We start from the raw sequence: 18,791 nt of genomic DNA, 5'->3' as shown, positions 1-18,791 counted from the left end.
ATGCTAAGCACTTCACATTAATCCCATCTAATCCTCACAACCCCTTCATGAGGTAGGTTCTACTATTATCTTTATTTTACAAATGAGAAAATCAACTAGAGAAGCTGATTTATTTGTCCAGGTCATTGTGGTAGATATCACAGGCTGGCTAACTCAATGCTCATTCATTCCCAACCCTCTTGCCCTTGCCTGCCTCTACTACTGAGGCTGAAAAAGCTAACTACTCACTCTTCCAGCCTTACTAGCTCCTAGGAGTAGCCACACAGAACCAGTTCTGACCAATGAGATGTACACAGACGTCTGCTGGGGATATTTTGGGAAAGTCTTTGCTTTCCTAGGAAAAGGACAGACATTACTGATGTTCCCCATACCCCCCTTTTCCTACTTCAATCATAGACATGATGCCTAGAGCTGTAGTAGCCATCTTAGATCATGAGGGAAAGGAAAGAGTCATGGGGATATTAGTCTTGAAATCATTGACCTAATAATGCCACCTGCCACTGACCTTCAGACTTTTTTTTTCCCCCAAGTCAGAAAACTTTGAGACAGATTTTTTTTTAATGTGAGAAAAACGTGCCTCCTGTTTTGCCTATTTATTTAAGCTACTGTTAATCAAGTCTTGCAGTAGCATCTTCAGGCATTTATAACTGATGCACAGCGATCAAATGATAGAGCTGAGATTCAAATGTAAGCAGTTCTTAACTACTAAGCTACATGAGAAAAATCTGGCACTGGACTTATTAGGGAATGGGTACTCAAATGATGAAAATGATTATAATGATGTCAATCACTCGGGCTACCTCCTCAAGGTTCCAAGCTTCTCTGGAAACTCAGGATTGTCAAGTAACCCCAATTATAACAGCTGTTCAGGAACAGGTCCCCCCTTTGAACACTGTGCCCTCTTGTCTGCATTTCAATTCAGTTCTCCCAGCTCATGTCCACCCAAAGGAGGAAAGGGGGAGGAAAGGTCTGGAGTCTTGGCTCTCTGCCCACCCCTACCTATCTTATGGTCCTGCAAAGATTCCAGGCCTCCTGCCACACAGGCATAACACAACACAGTTCAATGAACTCAACATAAGCTGACATATTGTGACAGCACTTGTGGTGACAGTGGAGGCCAAAGCTTCTCCCTGGCAGACAGAGACCTTTGGAGGTAACAGAAGTATGGTTCTATAGCTCAAACAAGACCAAGGACTATGGATTTTTCTGCCTCTTCTCCTGCTGTGAGCAGTAATAGCAAAAATCTGATTTAGACACTTAAGTTCAAGTACCTTTCCCACCAGTTGAGCAATTTTCAAGTAATCACACTTTTGACCTTACCCAACATGAGTCCTTTTAAAGCCAATTTTTGGGGCTGATTATTTAGTTTTCCTAAGATGTGCAAGCAAAAAGACAGAATTGTTGGCTATCCTGCTGGAAACTATATCTTCCATGTAAGGTCATGTGTTAGCTATCACACATGTGTCAGCTATGACAGGAGGGGCAGCTGGCCCCTTCCTAAACAGATTGGGAGGTCTGTGAGCAGGCAGTCCTAACCCCTGACACTGGACTTATTAGAGAATGGGTACTCAAATGATGAAAATAATTATAATAATGCCAATCACTCAGCCTACTGGGGTTTAGGTCAGAGGTCTGAGGGTCCTGGCCCCGGTCACTATGAACAGATTTTTCTTCGTCTGAGCTCTCAGACCACATTCCCTCCTTCACCTTCAAGATGGAGGAAGATGGCCAGGCGCGGTGGCTCACGCCTGTAATCCTAGCACTCTGGGAGGCCGAGGCGGGTGGATCGCTCGAGGTCAGGAGTTCGAGACCAGCCTGAGCAAGAGTGAGACCCCGTCTCTACTAAAAATAGAAAGAAATTATATGGACAACTAAAATATATGTATACAAAAAATTAGCCGGGCATGGTGGCGCATGCCTGTAGTCCCAGCTACTCGGGAGGCTGAGGCAGTAGGATCGCTTAAGCCCAGGAGTTTGAGGTTGCTGTGAGCTAGGCTGACGCCACGGCACTCACTCTAGCCTGGACAACAGAGTGAGACTCTGTCTCAAAAAAAAAAAAAAAAAAAAAAAAAAAAAGATGGAGGAAGAGGATGATGTGGAGCATGTGCTGGAATTGACCACACTCTGCCTCACTGAGGGGGCTAAGAATGAATGTAATCTGGTGGAAGTTGTAACCTGGAACCATGATCACCAGGAGATGACAGTCCCTGTGGCCTACCTCAAGTTGTCCTATCAATCCAAGTTATAATAAGCAATGATGTTTGCAACGAAGAGGAGAGGAAGGAAGAGGAGAATGAAGGGGAGGAAGCTGAGGTGTACCCTTTCCTTCCTGCCAAAAAGCAGGGAAGCAGGCCTAGCCCTCCTTGTTTAGCTATATGTACCATGCACCATCTTCCTGAACAAGATTCAAGAATTTTAAATGTTTCTTCTCAGTTGAAAAGGAGAGTTTAGGGTGGGGGTTGAGTGAGAGGGACTTGGACCAATACTAGGAGAGAAAGGGGCTGTTCTCCATAGGGCCCTGGTGTTCTGATCCTATACCATGGCTAGGGCTTTCCTTTTTCTCTGGGGGTGGGAAGAACTCTGAACTTCTATCCTGATCCTCTCTTCTCACCTGTCTATGAGGATTGAAGGTCAATATCTACACATTTTTAACACTTTTATATTTTTGGATGAAGGCTGAAATAAAGTGGTGTGGAGTTTTCTGTAAAAAAATTTTTTTAAATTACATAAAATAATGACATAGTTCTCAAACTGGGTACAGGAATCCCTGTGGTTACTCAATAATAACATGCTGGAGGGTACATGAAAGCACTGAGTAAATATGCTACACTTTCCTGGGGTGTTAATTTTACTAGATGGTAAATAATTTAAAGTATCTCTTTTATAGAAAACAAACATGACTATATAATGGTTTCATAAGGCAAAACTCTTATGAATTTTGAAGATAAGACATAGACTTCAAATAAATTTCAACCTTGGAATGGCTGTTGTGGGCTATTCATTCCCACATCAATCCAGAGAAGAATTAATTCCCCTCCGTTGTCAGGTATACTTTGGTAGAAAAGTTTCCAGAACACTGTGTATGACCCATAATGGATCCTCAACAAATAGCAACCATTATTGTTAATAATTGATGGCTGTTATTAACCCATCCACTGGAGAAACAAACTTACTCTGTGGTATGTGGAGCATAACTGGAGTAGGGGGTATCCGCTCTACCCAGATATCCTTTTTTTTCCAAGCTGTGGGCCTCTCCAGTTCCTGCTCTGAAGCCCTGTGATTCCACTGAAAAGTAGAACTCCAGGAAGCAGGCCAATTCTGCCTCCAAATGCCAGGGAGTTCTCTTCAAAACACAGAAAAGGAACATTTCAGCACTATTAAAGTTGCTAATCTCAACAAACTCCTGGCCAGGCCTTCAAGCAGTTAACCTTCAGGACAAGAACAGTCAGTCCAATTATCAACTGAGCTCCATGACTAGATTTGCTTCATTTCACATACTGACTGCCACACTAGGAAAAAAAATATTTCCTTGGGGCCACAGTGTTTTATTATGAAAACAGTATAAAAACTTTGAAAACAAAACAATTTTTTCTAATTTAATGAAAAATTTGTTATTTTTTATTGTTTTCTGTGTGTGAGTTATATGCAACTTGAAAAATACTTCACATAGCTCCCAAGGTGAAGAGACGTGTGAGTTACATATGCTTCACAAAGCCCTGGGCTCAAAATTAGTGTGAGTTAAATACAACTCTCATGGCAGTTAATGTGTTAAAAATCTTTTATAGCCAGGCATGGTGGTTCCTGTAATACTAGCTACTCCAGAGGCTGAGGTAGGAGGATCCCTTGAGCCTAAGAGTTGGAAGCCTCAGTGAGCTATAATTGCAGCACTGTACTCCAGTCCCAGTGGCAGAACAAAGTCCCCATCTCTCTCTCTAAAAAAACAACTCTTACAGATTCAATTATCTCCTTAAACGTTCACAAACAATTGATAGGACAGGTATTATTCCCATTTTTATAGATGAGGCCATTAGAAGTAAAGTGACTTGTTCAAGTTTTGAGAGGCAGAGCCAGGAGTCAGACTCAGGTCTTCTGACTTGAAGTGTAAACTCCCCACTACATTAAGCAACGGGAAGTCATTCCAGTGAGAATCTATGCAGCACAGCTCTTCAAGTCCTTTGTCAATGTCCCACTGAATTTCAGCTGTATTTGGGGACACAAAAATTATATTACCATTGACTAGGAAACCATAAGTAACTAACAGAAAACTAAATTAAATTGCAGGAGCTTAATTAGCAGGAAAAAGAAACTCACTCACCGTTGGTAGCTATGGCTATAACTGACCTTGCATAGGATACATGGGAACAGGCTTTTATGGTTTTCTATTGATCTTGTCCAAGATCATCAGGAGCCTTGGGGAAAGAAGCCTAGGCTGAGAGAAGGTACTGGCAGTGTAAAGAGGGATCTGAGTGACAGCAGGGAGCTTACCTCACCTTACTTGTTTCTGAACTTTTCATTAACACCGGGGATTCCAAGAACTGGCACAGAAAATTATGTTCAATAAGAGACAAAAGAAATAGATTAAGGGAAGGAGTTAGCCAGTTGATTTACAATGAAAGAGATCTAACAAAAATTTAAAGATTAATGCCTAGAATGTTAGAACTGGAAAGGAAATTTCTAAACAACTCATATGAGCCCCTCATAGCCTGGATGGGAAAGTGAAGGCAAGAGAAATGGGTAGGACTTGTCCAGTGTCTCCCACTCATCAGTAGTAGAATGAGACCTGGAACTTAGAACTCCTCCTCATGCTTCAGGATCTAGTTCCAGGTCCTTTCATAGTTCATAAGAGTGAGATAATTGGGTTTCTTGCTCATGTGTGAGATGTACCTCCCTTAAACCTTGTTACAACGTCGTCACGTGACCCGTCTGACATGAAAAAAAAAAAAGATCTGGTTCCATACTTGCCTTCTCAGAAGCCTTTCCCACCAACAACCTCTGACAGAGTTGTGGCCCTCCCCCCACATACCATGCTTCCACAGCAATTCGAACATATATTTATTAGGGTAGGCATTTGGAATATAGTGGCACATCCCTCTGAGACAGGATTTGTCTCAGTGAACTGTAATTGTCTCCTTACACACCTATGTCTTTCCATTTCTTACAGATCTGTGCTGGTTAAGCAGGGGAGTCTATGGAGAAACCATATACACAAAGGAAACATAGTCACTGTGTGCGCGTATTCACAAAACTGATAATCTAACAATTTGAAGAACAGAGTATATAACAAAACTGGAAGGTCAGAGTTCATCCAGTCCAGTTCATTTAGGCCCCCTCCTAAGGCAGTAGAACCCTGTCATCAAACAAAATCTCACCTGGAAGCCCAATCTATAAACTAGGAATGAGCAGATCTCTACTGGAGGGGAAGGGAGCACTTTTTCGGCTTACTCCTTCTCTTTTAATAGCTCCTAAGCATCATGAGGCGCAATCTCCTCATTTTCTGAATGAGGAAATGGAGTCAAAATAAAGGACTTTTTAAATTCTAGCCCTTTCCTTCATTCAGTATGGGAGAGAGAAAAGGCCTTTGGGGCTGGGTAAATCAGAAGGAAATTCTCTATGACCTTGGAAAAGTCATTTGACCTCCCTGCATCAGATTTTTAACCTATAAAACTTAATAATATCTATTTTCCAGGGATACTATAAGGATTAAGTGAGATAAAATATATAAAGCCTCCAGCTCATGCCTGGTACAACTCGGGTGCTCACAGCCACATACAATTACTATTAACTTGAATCAGAGCTGGAATCTGGTGTTCCCCAGGGCTCTGTTCAGCAAACCAAAGAATGGCTTTCCAGAGAAAAGATGTGACCACTGGAACCCAAGAGAGTGGCAGCAGGTTTGAAATACCTTAATGCAAAACCTTAAATGAAATCTCTCCAGACATAAGCAGGCACCTAAATCTCTCTCTGTATTTTTTTTTTTTTTTTTTTTTGACACAGAGTCTTGCTCTATTGCCCAGGCTAGAGTGCCATGGCATCATCATTGCTCACTGCAACTTCAAACTCCTGGGCTCAAATGATCCTCCTGCCTCAGCCTCCCAAGTAGCTGGGACTACAGCAGTGTGCCACCACACCCGGCTAATTTTTTCTATTTTTAGTAGAGATGAGGTCTCACTCTTGCTCAGGGCTCATGCTGGTCTCAAATTCCTGAGCTGAAGCAATCCTCCTGCCTTCGCCTCCCAGAGTGCTAGTATTACAGGCATGAGTCACCATGCCCGGCCTCAGGCACCTAAATCTTTTTTTTTTTTTTTTTTTCGTTGAGACAGAGTCTCACTTTGTTGCCCAGGCTAGAGTGAGTGCCGTGGCATCAGCTTAGCTCACAGCAACCTCAGACTCCTCGGCTTAAGCGATCCTACTGCCTCAGCCTCCCGAGTAGCTGGGACTACAGGCATGCGCCACTATGCCCGGCTAATTTTTTCTATATAGATTTTTAGTTGTCCATATAATGTCTTTCTATTTTTAGTAGAGACGGGGTCTCACTCAGGCTGGTCTCGAACTCCTGACCTTGAGCAATCCACCCGCCTCGGCCTCCCAGAGTGCTAGGATTACAGGCGTGAGCCACCGCGCCCGGCCAAGGCACCTAAATCTTAATTCAAAGCTCTCAGCATAGTAATGAGTAAAGATTTTTTCTCTCCACCAGGGCAGAAGACAGGTAACAAAGTGAGCTATAGGACAATTTTCCATCGTTTTATAGAAATATGACAATGACTAAATATACTGCTATGACATGACTTCAGCTAATTGTGAGAATCTGTCACTGTGAATAGATATGTGGAAAGCATATCTCCCACCATAACGTGGGATGATGGCTATTCTTTATTTGCAAAGCATACTGTGATATAGCAAGAACTTACCCAGTAAAGAAAAAAAATCCTTACCTGATGCTTGCTTTTATGCAATGGCAAAAAAACCTTTTTTTATATGACACCAAAGGTTTTTGTTGTTGTTGTTGTTGTTGTTGTTGTTTTTAAGGATACTTATATTGGGAGTGATGTTATGAACGATGGCAGAATAGGAAGCTCCAGGAATCTATCACTCCACCTGAACAACTGCTGAGCAGGAAGAAAATACGTGAAATAACTATTTTGGAACTCTGGAGTCTAGTCAGAATGCTTGCAGCATCCAGGGGAGAGCTTGATGAGGAGGCTAGTAAATTTCAGAGAATTTCAGCCTTCTGCCTAGCAGCTACCATCCCCACAGTCCCTGGTGCTGCTTGCTGGAGCTAGGGTGGGCAGGAAGGACCTAGTCCTCCAGTATCAGAGTTTTGCATTTTGATTGTTGTTTTTGGTCACTGAGAGGCCAATACAGAGGCTGACAGCTGTGGTTTCAACCTCTACTGGCTGAAACAGATTCCAAGGCATTTAAAAAGGCAGATGAATGGATAAACAAATATTGTCTGATTCCATTTAAGTAACATATATAGAATAGGCAAATTCATAGAAACAGGAAGCAGATTAGGGGTTATTAGGTGCTAGAAGGAGTGGAAAAGGGGAGTTATTTTTTAATGGATACAGAATTTCTGTTTAGGATGATGAAAAAGTTCTGGAAATAGTGGGGATGGTACACAACATTGTAGATGTATTTAATGCCACTGAATTGCATACTTAAAAATGGCTAAAATGGTAAATTTTATGTTATGTATATATTAGCATGATAAGCTTCTTTTAAAAAAAAAAGTATATCCATATTTCACTTAAGGCGACTCGTATAAACTATATGACCTTGGGAAAGTTACTTAACTTAGGTGAACCTATTCCCTCATATGTAAAATAATAGCTCTCCCTTGAAGGATTATCATCAGAATTGGAGAATTTGTTAAGTGCCTAGCACTCCACTGACAGTAATTAATGGTAGTTATTACTATAATAATTAACAGCAACAATAATGTAATTAATACAAACTAGTAATAATAATTTAACTGAACATATACTTAATGAGTAACTGTCTATTCTGGGGACAGGAAGTACATGATTTCTTCCCTCAAGGAGCTCACAGTCTAGAAAGATAGACAAGTAAACAAATAACTTTTATAGAGAACAGGAAGTCAAGAAAGATTTATAAGCAGGAGAATAATAATAATCCAACAACACCAATACTTCCTGCTTTAAGAGAAAAGTTGTTCTTTTCTACAAAGGTAGGAAATCATTTTGTGATCCAGGAAAGTAAATCAGTCACAAACAAACAGCAATATCGTTTAACATGCCTGATTCTTGCCCTGACAGGTTTAACCCATCTGCTTTGTTTTAGCATCACACCGGTATCAGAGATAGACACACACTCGCTACTTATATTTCACTCCGAAACCCAAAGAGGTGTTGGCTGACACCTTAGTGGAAGAGAAAGAGCACTGGCTTTGGATTTGGAGGCCAGTGAACCTAAACTCTAGTCTTGGCTCTGCCGTTTACTAGCAGTATGACCTTGTACCTGTTTTTTAACCTTTATAAGTCTTTCTTCATCTGTAAAATGGATGTTTTAATAGAAATTTCTACATCACAGTACTGTTGTAAGGATTAAATGAGATCAGAAATGGTAATTTTAAGTTGTATTGCATTTCCTATGTATTATTTTATGAGGGTTTGTGGGCCCTATTCTCTCATGCTTCAGAGAAAATTTGTCATAGGAGAGTCAAATTTTGTTTTTAAAAGTCAAATCTGGCTTTCTTTGCAAAGACGCTTTGACTCAAAGTGAGCTGGTTCAAGGCTGGACTACATAGATAACATAAGAGCTCAAAGACAGCTTTTCCTTGCTAAATAGCTCAAAGGAATTGTCAGACTTCAATTAACATTGTTCTAAAAAAGAATATTTGCTATAAACCAAGTAGGCAAGTGGAGATGATCCCCTTGTTTTCTCTCAGGATTTCTGCCATCTCCACATGACTCATAAGCAGAAAAGTCTCCCTGATTATGGTCCATCCAGAAGGGTTGCCCAGTTGCAACAGATCATCCAAATGAAATTTTTATTCATCTACAAAGCAAGAACAATCTCTCTCACATTGGCTATGTGTCCCAGACTCGCCTTGCCTTATTAGAGGGCTACTTATTAGCACCGACAGACAAATCACAGAAGTCTTTTCCTAAACCCGATCTCATACTTCTCTGCTGTGACATCTTTCACTCATTAGATTCCCATCTCCTTCCCATTATTTCTTTCTTCCTTCCTTCTTCTTCCTTCAAAATTTACTGAGAGCCTACTCTGTACCAGTCACTGTGCTAGGTGTTGGGGATATAATGATGACTAATAACAAAACAATGGCTGCTGATTGTTTAGTAACTAGTAAGAGCCCAACTACATACCAGACACTTTATACATATCACCTAATCATCAAAGCACTTTTGAAATAAGTGGATACTATTATCCCTATTTTATAGAGAAAACTCAAAAAAGAAAGAAATGACCTAAGAAGATGATAAAGAGTTACCTTGTTTACAGAAATCTAAAGAAGAGTCTTGGGGGGGGAAAAGCAGTGTAAGGTAAACAGAAAGAGAACTATATTGGCTGCCAAAGTTCTGGGTTCTACTTCCACCTCTTACATCTCTTTGTCTACCCATTTGTCCAAAAACTATTTAGTCAATATTCATATCATGCCAGGAGGCATGCTAGGTACTACAGATACAGGAATAAATCAGACATTGAATTCATTGCCAAGTTTTTTGTTGTTATATTGTTTTTGTTTTTGAGACAGGGTCTCGCTCTGTCACCCAAGCTGGAGTGCAGTGGCATGATCATAGCTCCTGGGCTCAAGTGATCCTCCCACCTCAGCCTCCCAAGTAGCTGGGATTACAGGCATGAAGCACCACAGCCTGGCTAGCAAATCTTAGTAAGTGCTTACCTTAGGCACTTATCAGTTCTCTGGTTCCTTATTTGAGAACAGCGTTGGACTTGATGATCTCTAATAATCTTACAATTCTAAGTAAAACATACTGCTAGCCACCAACTAGACTGAGAATATAGATAAATAAGATGAGCAGGAGATAGACTAAAGAAATCTAAATGGTCAGGTCATGAAAATGAGATCCTGGCCAGGCGCAGTGGCTCAAGCCTGTAATCCTAGCACTCTAGGAGTCCAAGGCGGGAGGACTGCTTAAACTCAGGAGTTCGAGACTAGCCTAAGCAAGAGTAAGACCTTGTCTCTACCAAAAAGGAAGGAAAATAAAAAGCCCAGCCAGGTGTTGCGTGAGCACCTGTAGTCCCAGCTACTCAGGAGGCTGAGGCAGAAGGATCGATGACTTGAGCCCAGGAGTTGGTGGTTGCAGTGAGCTACGATGACGCCTCTGCACTCTACCCAGGGTGACAGAGGGAGACTCTGTCTCAACAAAAACAAACCAAGGCAACTGAACACCTCTCCTCACAACCCCCAGCCCTTCATATAAAAAATAAAATAAATTAAAATAAATTTTAAAAAAGAAAGAAAGAAAACGAGGTACTATTGCAAGCTAAGAAGTTTGGACTTTATCCAAAGGACAGTAAAAAATCACTGAAGGGTTTTAAACCCTGGAATAATGTGGTCAAATTTTCAAATTAGAAAAATGATTCTAGCTGCTATATAAAGAACAGACTGGAGAGAAGGTATGTTATAGGAGTTAGGAAGACCAGTTAGAGGGTAATTTAAATAATCCCAGAAAGAGTAACAATGGCCTAAATGATAAGAGTGGGAAAGATCGGGAGGAAAGGTCTAATCTGAGAAGTGTAAAGGAGGTTTTTTTTAAAAGATATTTCACACTGATTATGATGGCTATTAGAGAGAGAAAAATAAGCATTGGCAAGCATGTGCAGAAACTGGAACATTTGTACACCGCAGGAGAGAATGTAAAATGGTGTAGCCACTAGGAAAACAGTATGGTGGTTCCTCACATTGTAATAGAGTATCACACCTCCTCCCATATATATGGAAGGGAAATATTGACAGTAGGGAATATGTAACAGAGGGAATGGCCTGAAAAAATGGCAATAATATTTTCTGTCTCTTTAAAACATTCTCCACTCCTTTTTGAGAACTAAAACCTGCATCCCCCCTCAGGCCAGTGGTTGGGAGGGGCAGGGTAAGGTTTTTGTTATTTGTGCAACAGGAGATGGATGGCCCAGCCTGGATGGCTCAGCTGGACCTGGTAAAGGGAGGTCCTAGATGGAGGTCATGAGATTGTCTTCAGAGGATATGGGATGATCAGAATCATCAACTGTAGTTGAATAATAATTGCCTGAAGCTGAGAACCCATCCTTTAAAGGCTCTGCATTTCTGCTTATTAGGAGGATGATGGCATTTCAGACAGGAGTCTCATCCTCCTCCTCTGCCCGCAAAGTAATAAACTTCTCTTTCCTCAAAGCACTTGTTTTCGGTCTTCTGATGCAGCCTCAAGGATAAGTGCCAAACGTAACAAAATCAAAAACAGAATTACCTTATCATCCAGAAATTCCACTTCTGGATATATATCCAAAAGAACTGAAAGCAAAGTCTTGAAAAGTTATTTGTAAATCCATGTCAAAATAGCATTATTTGCAACAGCCAAAAGGTAAAATCAACCCAAGTGTCCACTGACAGATGAATGGATAAACAAAATATTGCATATACATATGTGAATTAAAATAAAATCTTAAGTCCCCAGCAAAACCATCTTGGCCAAGGGGACCCCAGAAATACCATAAAGCTGAATTTCTGGCCCTGAGAAGGGAGGTCAGACATGCCTCGTCATGCCCCCTTCCCTTCTGGGAGACATCCTTTGTGGCTCATTAACAGGCCTAAGGTTACACAAGACAAAGCTTAACCACACCTGCAGGTATATGTCTGGGGGGCTTGTCTCTGATTAACAGACTTCCTTACCTTAACTTAAAACATTCCAAGCCTTTAGACAGAGCTTCATTTCTTTAACCAATTACAAATCAAAGAATCTTTAAACCCACTCATAACCTGTAATCTCCCACTTGGAGATATACTGTCTTTTCGGGCCAAACCAATGTACCCTTTCCATGTATTGATTTTGACTTTATATGTAATTCCTGTCTCCCTGAAATGTATAAAACCAAAGTGTAACCCAACCATAGTGAGACCATTTGTTCAAGGCTTCTTGGGCATGTGTCTCCGGGCCACAATCTCACATACCTGGCTCAAAATAAACCTCTTTTTTTTTTTTTTTTTTTTTTTGTTGAGACAGAGTCTCACTTTGTTGCCCAGGCTAGAGTGAGTGCCATGGCGTCAGCTTAGCTCACAGCAACCTCAGACTCCTCGGCTTAAGCGATCCTACTGCCTCAGCCTCCCGAGTAGCTGGGACTACAGGCATGCGCCACTATGCCCGGCTAATTTTTTCTATATAGATTTTTAGTTGTCCATATAATGTCTTTCTATTTTTAGTAGAGACGGGGTCTCGCTCAGGCTGGTCTCGAACTCCTGACCTTGAGCGATCCACCCGCCTCGGCCTCCCAGAGTGCTAGGATTACAGGCGTGAGCCACCGCGCCCGGCCTAAACCTCTTTAAATTATTTCCCAGAGTTTGGGTTTTTTTCTGTTGACACATACAATGATATGTGATTCAGCCTTTTTTTCTTTATTTTTTTCTTTATTTTTATATGGAACACTTCATGAATTTTCATGTCATCCTTGCACAGGGGCCATGCCAATCTTCTCTGTATCATTCCAATTTTAGTATATGTGCTGCCAAAGCGAGCACTATTATTCAGCCTTAAAAGGGAAGGAAATTCTTACACATGGATGAACCCTGAGGACATTAGGCCGAGTAAAATAAGCCACAAAAGGACAAATACTGTATGATTCCATTTATATGGGCATCTAGAATAGTCAGATTTATAAGATAGAAAGTAGAATGGACTAGGAGAAGGGGGAAATGGGGAGTTACTGTTTAATGCATACAGAGTTTCAATTTTGCAAGATGAAGAGTTCTGTGGATTGATAGCAGTGATAGTTGCACAACAGTATGAATGTACTTAATGTCAATGAACTGTATACATAAAAATGGCTAAGATGGTAAACAATTTTATGTTATGTATATTTTACCACAGTTTTTTTTTTTTTATAAGGCAGGACTTAATGGCTGGTTTTTGAAAGCAAAAGAGAAAAGAGTATCAAGGATGATATTTTCTAATCTGAGGAAACAGGCAGTGGTGGTACCAATCACAGACTGATAAAAGGAAAAGTGGGTTACAGGGAAAAACTAAGATAACAAGCTCTGTTTTAGACATAATTAAGTCTGAGCAAAGTATGAGACATTCATGGAAGAGATGTTCAGAAGACAGCTAGATATACTAGTCTGAAGCTCACAAGAGTGGTTTGCCACAGAGCTAGAGTTCATGAATCATCGGCCTACAAACAGTAGCTAAGGCTCAGGAAAAAGAGAAACGGGGCCCTTGGGCAACATTAACTTTTTTTTTTTTAAAGGGACAGTGTCTCAGTCACACAGCCCAGGCTGGAACGTAGTGGTGCAATCACAGCTCACTATAACCTCAAACTCCTGGCTTCAGGGGATCCTACCACCTCAGCCTCCCAAATGGCTAGGACTACAGGCACACACCACCACACCCAGCTAATTTTTTATTTTTTATAGAGACAGGGTCTCAGTATGTTGCCCAGGCTGATCTTGAACTCCTGGCCTCAAGAGATCCCCCAACCTTGGCCTCCCAAACTGCTGGGATTACAGGTATAAGTCACTGCACCCAGCCAACATCAACTTTTAATGGGTAAACCAGGGAAGAAAAGCCTGAAAAGAGACAGATTCAGGAACATCTGGAGAGGAAGAATGGAAAAACAAACTGAAAAATAAACAGAAAAATTATAGTCAATGAAAATTAGGGAGTCAAGGAAAAGCAAGAAAAGTTTGCTTCAAGAAGGGAAGGGTCAGGGGTGTTAAATGATATAGAGGTGTCAAATTAGGATGAGGGCTGAAAAGGGCCCATTGGATTTAACAACAAGATTACTCATAACTATAGTGAGAATAGCTAATAAGAACTCTCTTTAGAGGCTTTTCTTCAACTACAGGTGAAAAAGTAATTAAGTTACCTGAGAGGTCTTTTCTGAGCAGAGGAGATTAGTTTGAACTTCAAAGGGGGTTTTGCTGGAGCAGTTTCAGGAATCAGAATCCATTTTCCAGGCTTATCTGAGATCCTAATCATTATGGTGTCCAAGATACAAGGAGGCATGCTAGAGCAGTAAAAGTGCTTAGTTTTTAACTCAGAAAATCTGGGGTTAGTTAGGGCTATATTATACAGTGTGACCTTGGAAAAGCTGATACTGTCATTTGATCTGGAAAATAAGGGCTATCTCCCAGAGTTGTTATAAGAAACAAATATGAGGGGGAAAAACCCACAAAAGTTCTTTGCAAAGAATAAACAAAGTACAAATATCAGTTAATCTTAAAACCCATACTAGGTGATCCTTACAAAGGAGAGTGAATTGGGTAAGGCTTGGATCAACGAAGAGAAAGATTTTACTTATTTTTTTTTTTTTTTTTTGAGACAGAGTCTCGCTCTGTTGCCCGGGCTAGAGTGCCGTGGCATCAGCCCAGCTCACAGCAACCTCAAACTCCTGGGCTCAAGCGATCCTTCTGCCTCAGACTCCCGAGTAGCTGAGACTACAGGCACGTGCCACCATGCCCGGCTAATTTTTTCTATATATATTTTTAGCTGTCCAAATCATTTCTTTCTATTTTTTAGTAGAGATGGGGTCTCGCTCTTGTTCAGGCTGGTCTCAAACTCCTGACCTCAAGCGATCCTCCCGCCTCGGCCTCCCAGAGTGCTAGGATTACAGGCGTGAGCCACTGCGCCCGGCCAAGATTTTACTTTTTAATCTTACTCCTCCAGGCGATAAATTGTTGTGTTAAATACAAATACAAATCTGCTTCTTAAATTGACTCAATTCTTTTAAGCAAAACAAGCATTCCAGAAAAAAAAAAAAAAAAAAAACACTGGTGAAAAAATGAGAGTAAAGTCTTTGAGAAGATCAATTTCCTAACCTTCTAACCTGAGGGTCACATCTTCTGTTGGGGTATTTGTAGCATTTGGACCTATGTTTGCTATTGGCTGAAACAGGAAATTCCCAGGAGTCAGAGAGAGAGAGAGAGAGAGAGAGAGAGCGCGCGCGCTCGCGAGCACTTGAACTGGGTCAGCAGAGGAGTGGGAAGTGGCCAGGACAGGACATAGAGAAAGATGGATGAAACTTTGCTTTTTATTCTGTGGTACAGAGACAATGAATACACAGACTCACAACGTGGAGACTTAGATTCTAGACCCAATTCCAACATATTCTGAAAAACATCTTTTTGTAACAGGGAAAATAGCCTGAAAAACGGGTAAAGTAGTTGTTTTAAAGTTGTCTCTTTAACCACCACCACCCCCCCCCCCCCGCCCCCGCAACATACACACACTCTTTTTGGGAATTAAAACCTGCATCCCTGCCTGAGGCCAGTAATCAGAGGGGCAGGAGAGTGTTCTTTGTACCACAGGAGATGGCTCAACAGAATTGTCCAGGCAGTGGGTAGAGGTCAGAAGGGTAGAAGTCATGAAATTGAGATTGTCTTCACAGGAGATGACGTTGATCAAGACCATCAACTATAGTTAAGCAGCAATAGCCTGGAGCTGAAAACCCCCCTTTAAAAGCTCTATACTTCTGCTTATAGGGAGGAAAATGGTACTTTAAGACAAGAGTCTGCCATTCTCCTTATTTGCCAGCAAATTAATAAATTTCCCTTTCCTTCTCCTCAAACCGCTTGTCCTTGTTCTTCATTCCACCACGGGGACAAGTATCATACTATGGTGGAGACAAGTACCAAACTTGTCCTTATTTGGGCCATACCTGGACACTGATACCATTAGAACGTTTATCTGTAAAATACTGAGCTCAGTTTTTGGCACACAGTAAGTACTCAGTAAAGTAGCTTTAAAAAGGGCAGAGAGAGAAAGAACACTGTCAACTGGCTAGAAGACAGCTGCTTACTAGAATATATATAGTATTGCAAAGCTATATTGTATTTCCTATCTTAAGATTTTAGAGAGAATTTCAAATCAGGAGTGTTTCTGACCCCTTTGTTCCCTCTGGCCACCATCCCATTGCCTCTGAAGCAGACTATACTAAAAATGACTTGATACCTTCCACTTTGCCCCCACTGAACCTACTACAAACTGCTGAGCAAGAACAGCTTTCTAGCTCCTCAAAAGGCAGGCTCCCTAGTCTTAAAAACTGAAAAGACAACCCTCTTCTTTAGTTTATCACTGGGAGCAGTGAAAAGAGCACATATTCTAAGACAAATTAATAACAGAAAGCAAGTATACTCTGAAATCATAAAGACCTGAGTTCAGGTCGGGCACCGTGGCTCACGCCTGTAATCCTAGCACTCTGGGAGGCTGAGGCAGCAAGATCTGTTGAGCTCAGGAATTCAAGACCAGCCTGAGCAAAAGGGAGGTCCCATTGCTACTAAAAATAGAAAAAAATCAGCTCGGTGTCATGACGCACACCTGTAGTCCCAGCTACTCAGGAAGCTGAGGCAGGGGGATCCCTTGAGCCCAGAGGCAGGGGGATCCCTTGAGCCCAGGAGTTGGAGGTTGCTGTGAGCTAGGCTGACACCACGGCACTCTAACCTGGGCAACAGAGCAAGATTCTGTCTCAAAAAAATAAAAAGAACGAATGAAAAAAAGACCCAAGTTCAAATCTTTCCTCATCCCTTATAAGCTACGTATATTGGCCAAGTCACATGACCTGAATTAAACTGCCATAGTTTCTTTATCTAAAATAGAAGAGTATTATAAGATTTATGATTAATAAGATTATAATTAATATATATATAGTATCTAGCATGCTCTTACTGAATGCTAATTAATACGTTTTAACATAACAATACTGCTACTAACATTAATAACAAATCTTTACTCTAATACACTACTACATTTGGCATTTGTTTACAACTTATCTCACTTGGATCTTCCATTTCTATCAATACAAAGGAAAAGATAACATGAAAATCTACCTACTGCACAGTATCTAGAAAAGCTGGATAAAGTATAACAAACATTTTACTTATACGCAGGATGGCGATTTTAAGAAAGGAAAGGAAATCTCTAGTGGTCAAAAAATGAAGAAGAAACTAAAAATCAGGAAATCTTGCTTTTTGGGGCCACCAGGGGTAGGAGATAGGCAATAGGCCTTGGAGAGGCCAAGAGCTAGAATTCAAATTTCCCTACATCAAGCTGGAATCTTAGAGAAGTCATATTGTCAGTAGAAAAAATAAATCCATCCAAAGTACAGAGATACAACAGAGAAGCTTGGTTAAAAAAGAAAAATCTCCCTACAAATGTGAAACCTTGGTCAGTGTGAAGTCTGAATTTATACTACTTGTGTAGAGTTTATGCAACCTGTGTGATCCCAGAATCTCCAGCAAGGAAATTAACTTAAAACACAGATCTAGGCTGATAATATTCCTTGGTGATTAGTAGAAACAAAAAAGATCCTCCCTCCCTCTAGAGGAGTACAAATTATCTCATTTAATTCTAACTGTTCTATGAAATAGATAGTATTATTCCAGTTTATCAAAGAAATTCAGTTTAGGGAGGTTAGGCAAGTTGTCCAAAGTCACCCAGCCATTATCAGACAGAGCTGGATTTAAACTTGGCTATTGTTCATTCAATCAAAACACATTACCAAGTTCTACTATGTGCTGAACAGAGACAAGGTCTGTTCCCTTTTTAATATATCACACTGCTTAATCTTCTTTGTGCAAATCAACTAAATGCAACTGTTCCCTTCCTTCTCTAGTTTAGCAATTCATTGAGAATGAAAGCAGCCAAGATCACAGCGAACAGGAAACCAAAGCCAGGCAGGATTCCCCTGGACTCTGCCAAAGCAGTTCAGTCCCCTCTTAGGTTGCTGGAATAGCCTGAACTGGGAATGGGAAAAGCAACAAGCTCCCAGAGCTAGTAGGGTATGGGGTACTGTTCCATGGGTCTTTGTTACTAGAAATTAACTTTATTAGAATAAATATATGATAGAAGTTCAAACAGAAAATATTTATTTTTAAGGCTAAATAATAAGAATAATGAAGCTGTTATGATAAACACAAACATGAACCTGAAAGTTAGAGATAACAGCTACAGCTAAATCAGGTTCAACCTCTAATATATTTCTTATTTTTTGTTTTTTAAATTTTTATTTCTTTGATTGCTTTGGGTTTTTTCCTTTTATTTGCTCATTCAGGAGAGATGGGAACCACTATATTTCTGAATGTTAATTTAGTTGCATAGCATTGAGAAAATCCTGATTTAAAAACATAAGCAGCTGTAAATAGTAGTGTTAGGTAGCTGGAGAGGGATTCCAGGTCTCCTAGGGACGAAAGTGGGTACTGTTGCCTTGGTGCAATTGCCCCACCTGGGAAGAAAAACAAGGGTGGGCCCCAGGCCCCCATCTTGGTCTTGCCCCGCCCTAATCCTCTCCTGAGAGACTGCCATACCTGGGGGGAGGAAGGAATACACTACGAACCTGCCAATCATAATTTAGTGTGCCAACTGCAAAAGAATGCAGAGGACTCTTCTAGCCCAAGGGCTAAGCAGCATGGGTACTATAGAGTCTGGAAATTGTCCTAGAACAACCTACATACCTAGCAACACAGGTCATGCAACTCTCAACTGTCCAAAGTGGTTCTATGGTGACCTCTGAACCACTAGGGAGGTCCCAATCGGGGCACTATAAAACAAGATGCAGACCATAACCAGCGCCCTTTTTGCTCTTCCTTTTGTTCTCCCTCTGCTGCG

General features: G+C 41.0%; 1 protein-coding gene and 2 non-coding genes across 4 annotated transcripts in view; 1 reads left to right on the top strand and 2 right to left on the bottom strand.

Annotated features, from left to right (window-relative positions):
• The window catches only part of FAM168A (family with sequence similarity 168 member A), a 174,657-nt gene that overhangs the window by 47,915 nt on the left and 107,951 nt on the right, over positions 1–18,791 (bottom strand). The window lies entirely within an intron of this gene.
• LOC138385640 (small nucleolar RNA U13) lies at positions 4,825–4,929 on the top strand. The gene has a single exon (XR_011233858.1). It is a non-coding gene; the product is annotated as a small nucleolar RNA U13 (small nucleolar RNA).
• LOC138385528 (U6 spliceosomal RNA) lies at positions 12,606–12,712 on the bottom strand. The gene has a single exon (XR_011233761.1). It is a non-coding gene; the product is annotated as a U6 spliceosomal RNA (small nuclear RNA).

The sequence above is a fragment of the Eulemur rufifrons genome, chromosome 6 (assembly GCF_041146395.1).
Source record: "Eulemur rufifrons isolate Redbay chromosome 6, OSU_ERuf_1, whole genome shotgun sequence".
NCBI lineage: Eukaryota > Metazoa > Chordata > Mammalia > Primates > Lemuridae > Eulemur > Eulemur rufifrons.
The sequence above is the reverse complement of the archived record's forward strand: the minus strand, read 5'-3'. Positions and strand labels throughout refer to the sequence as shown.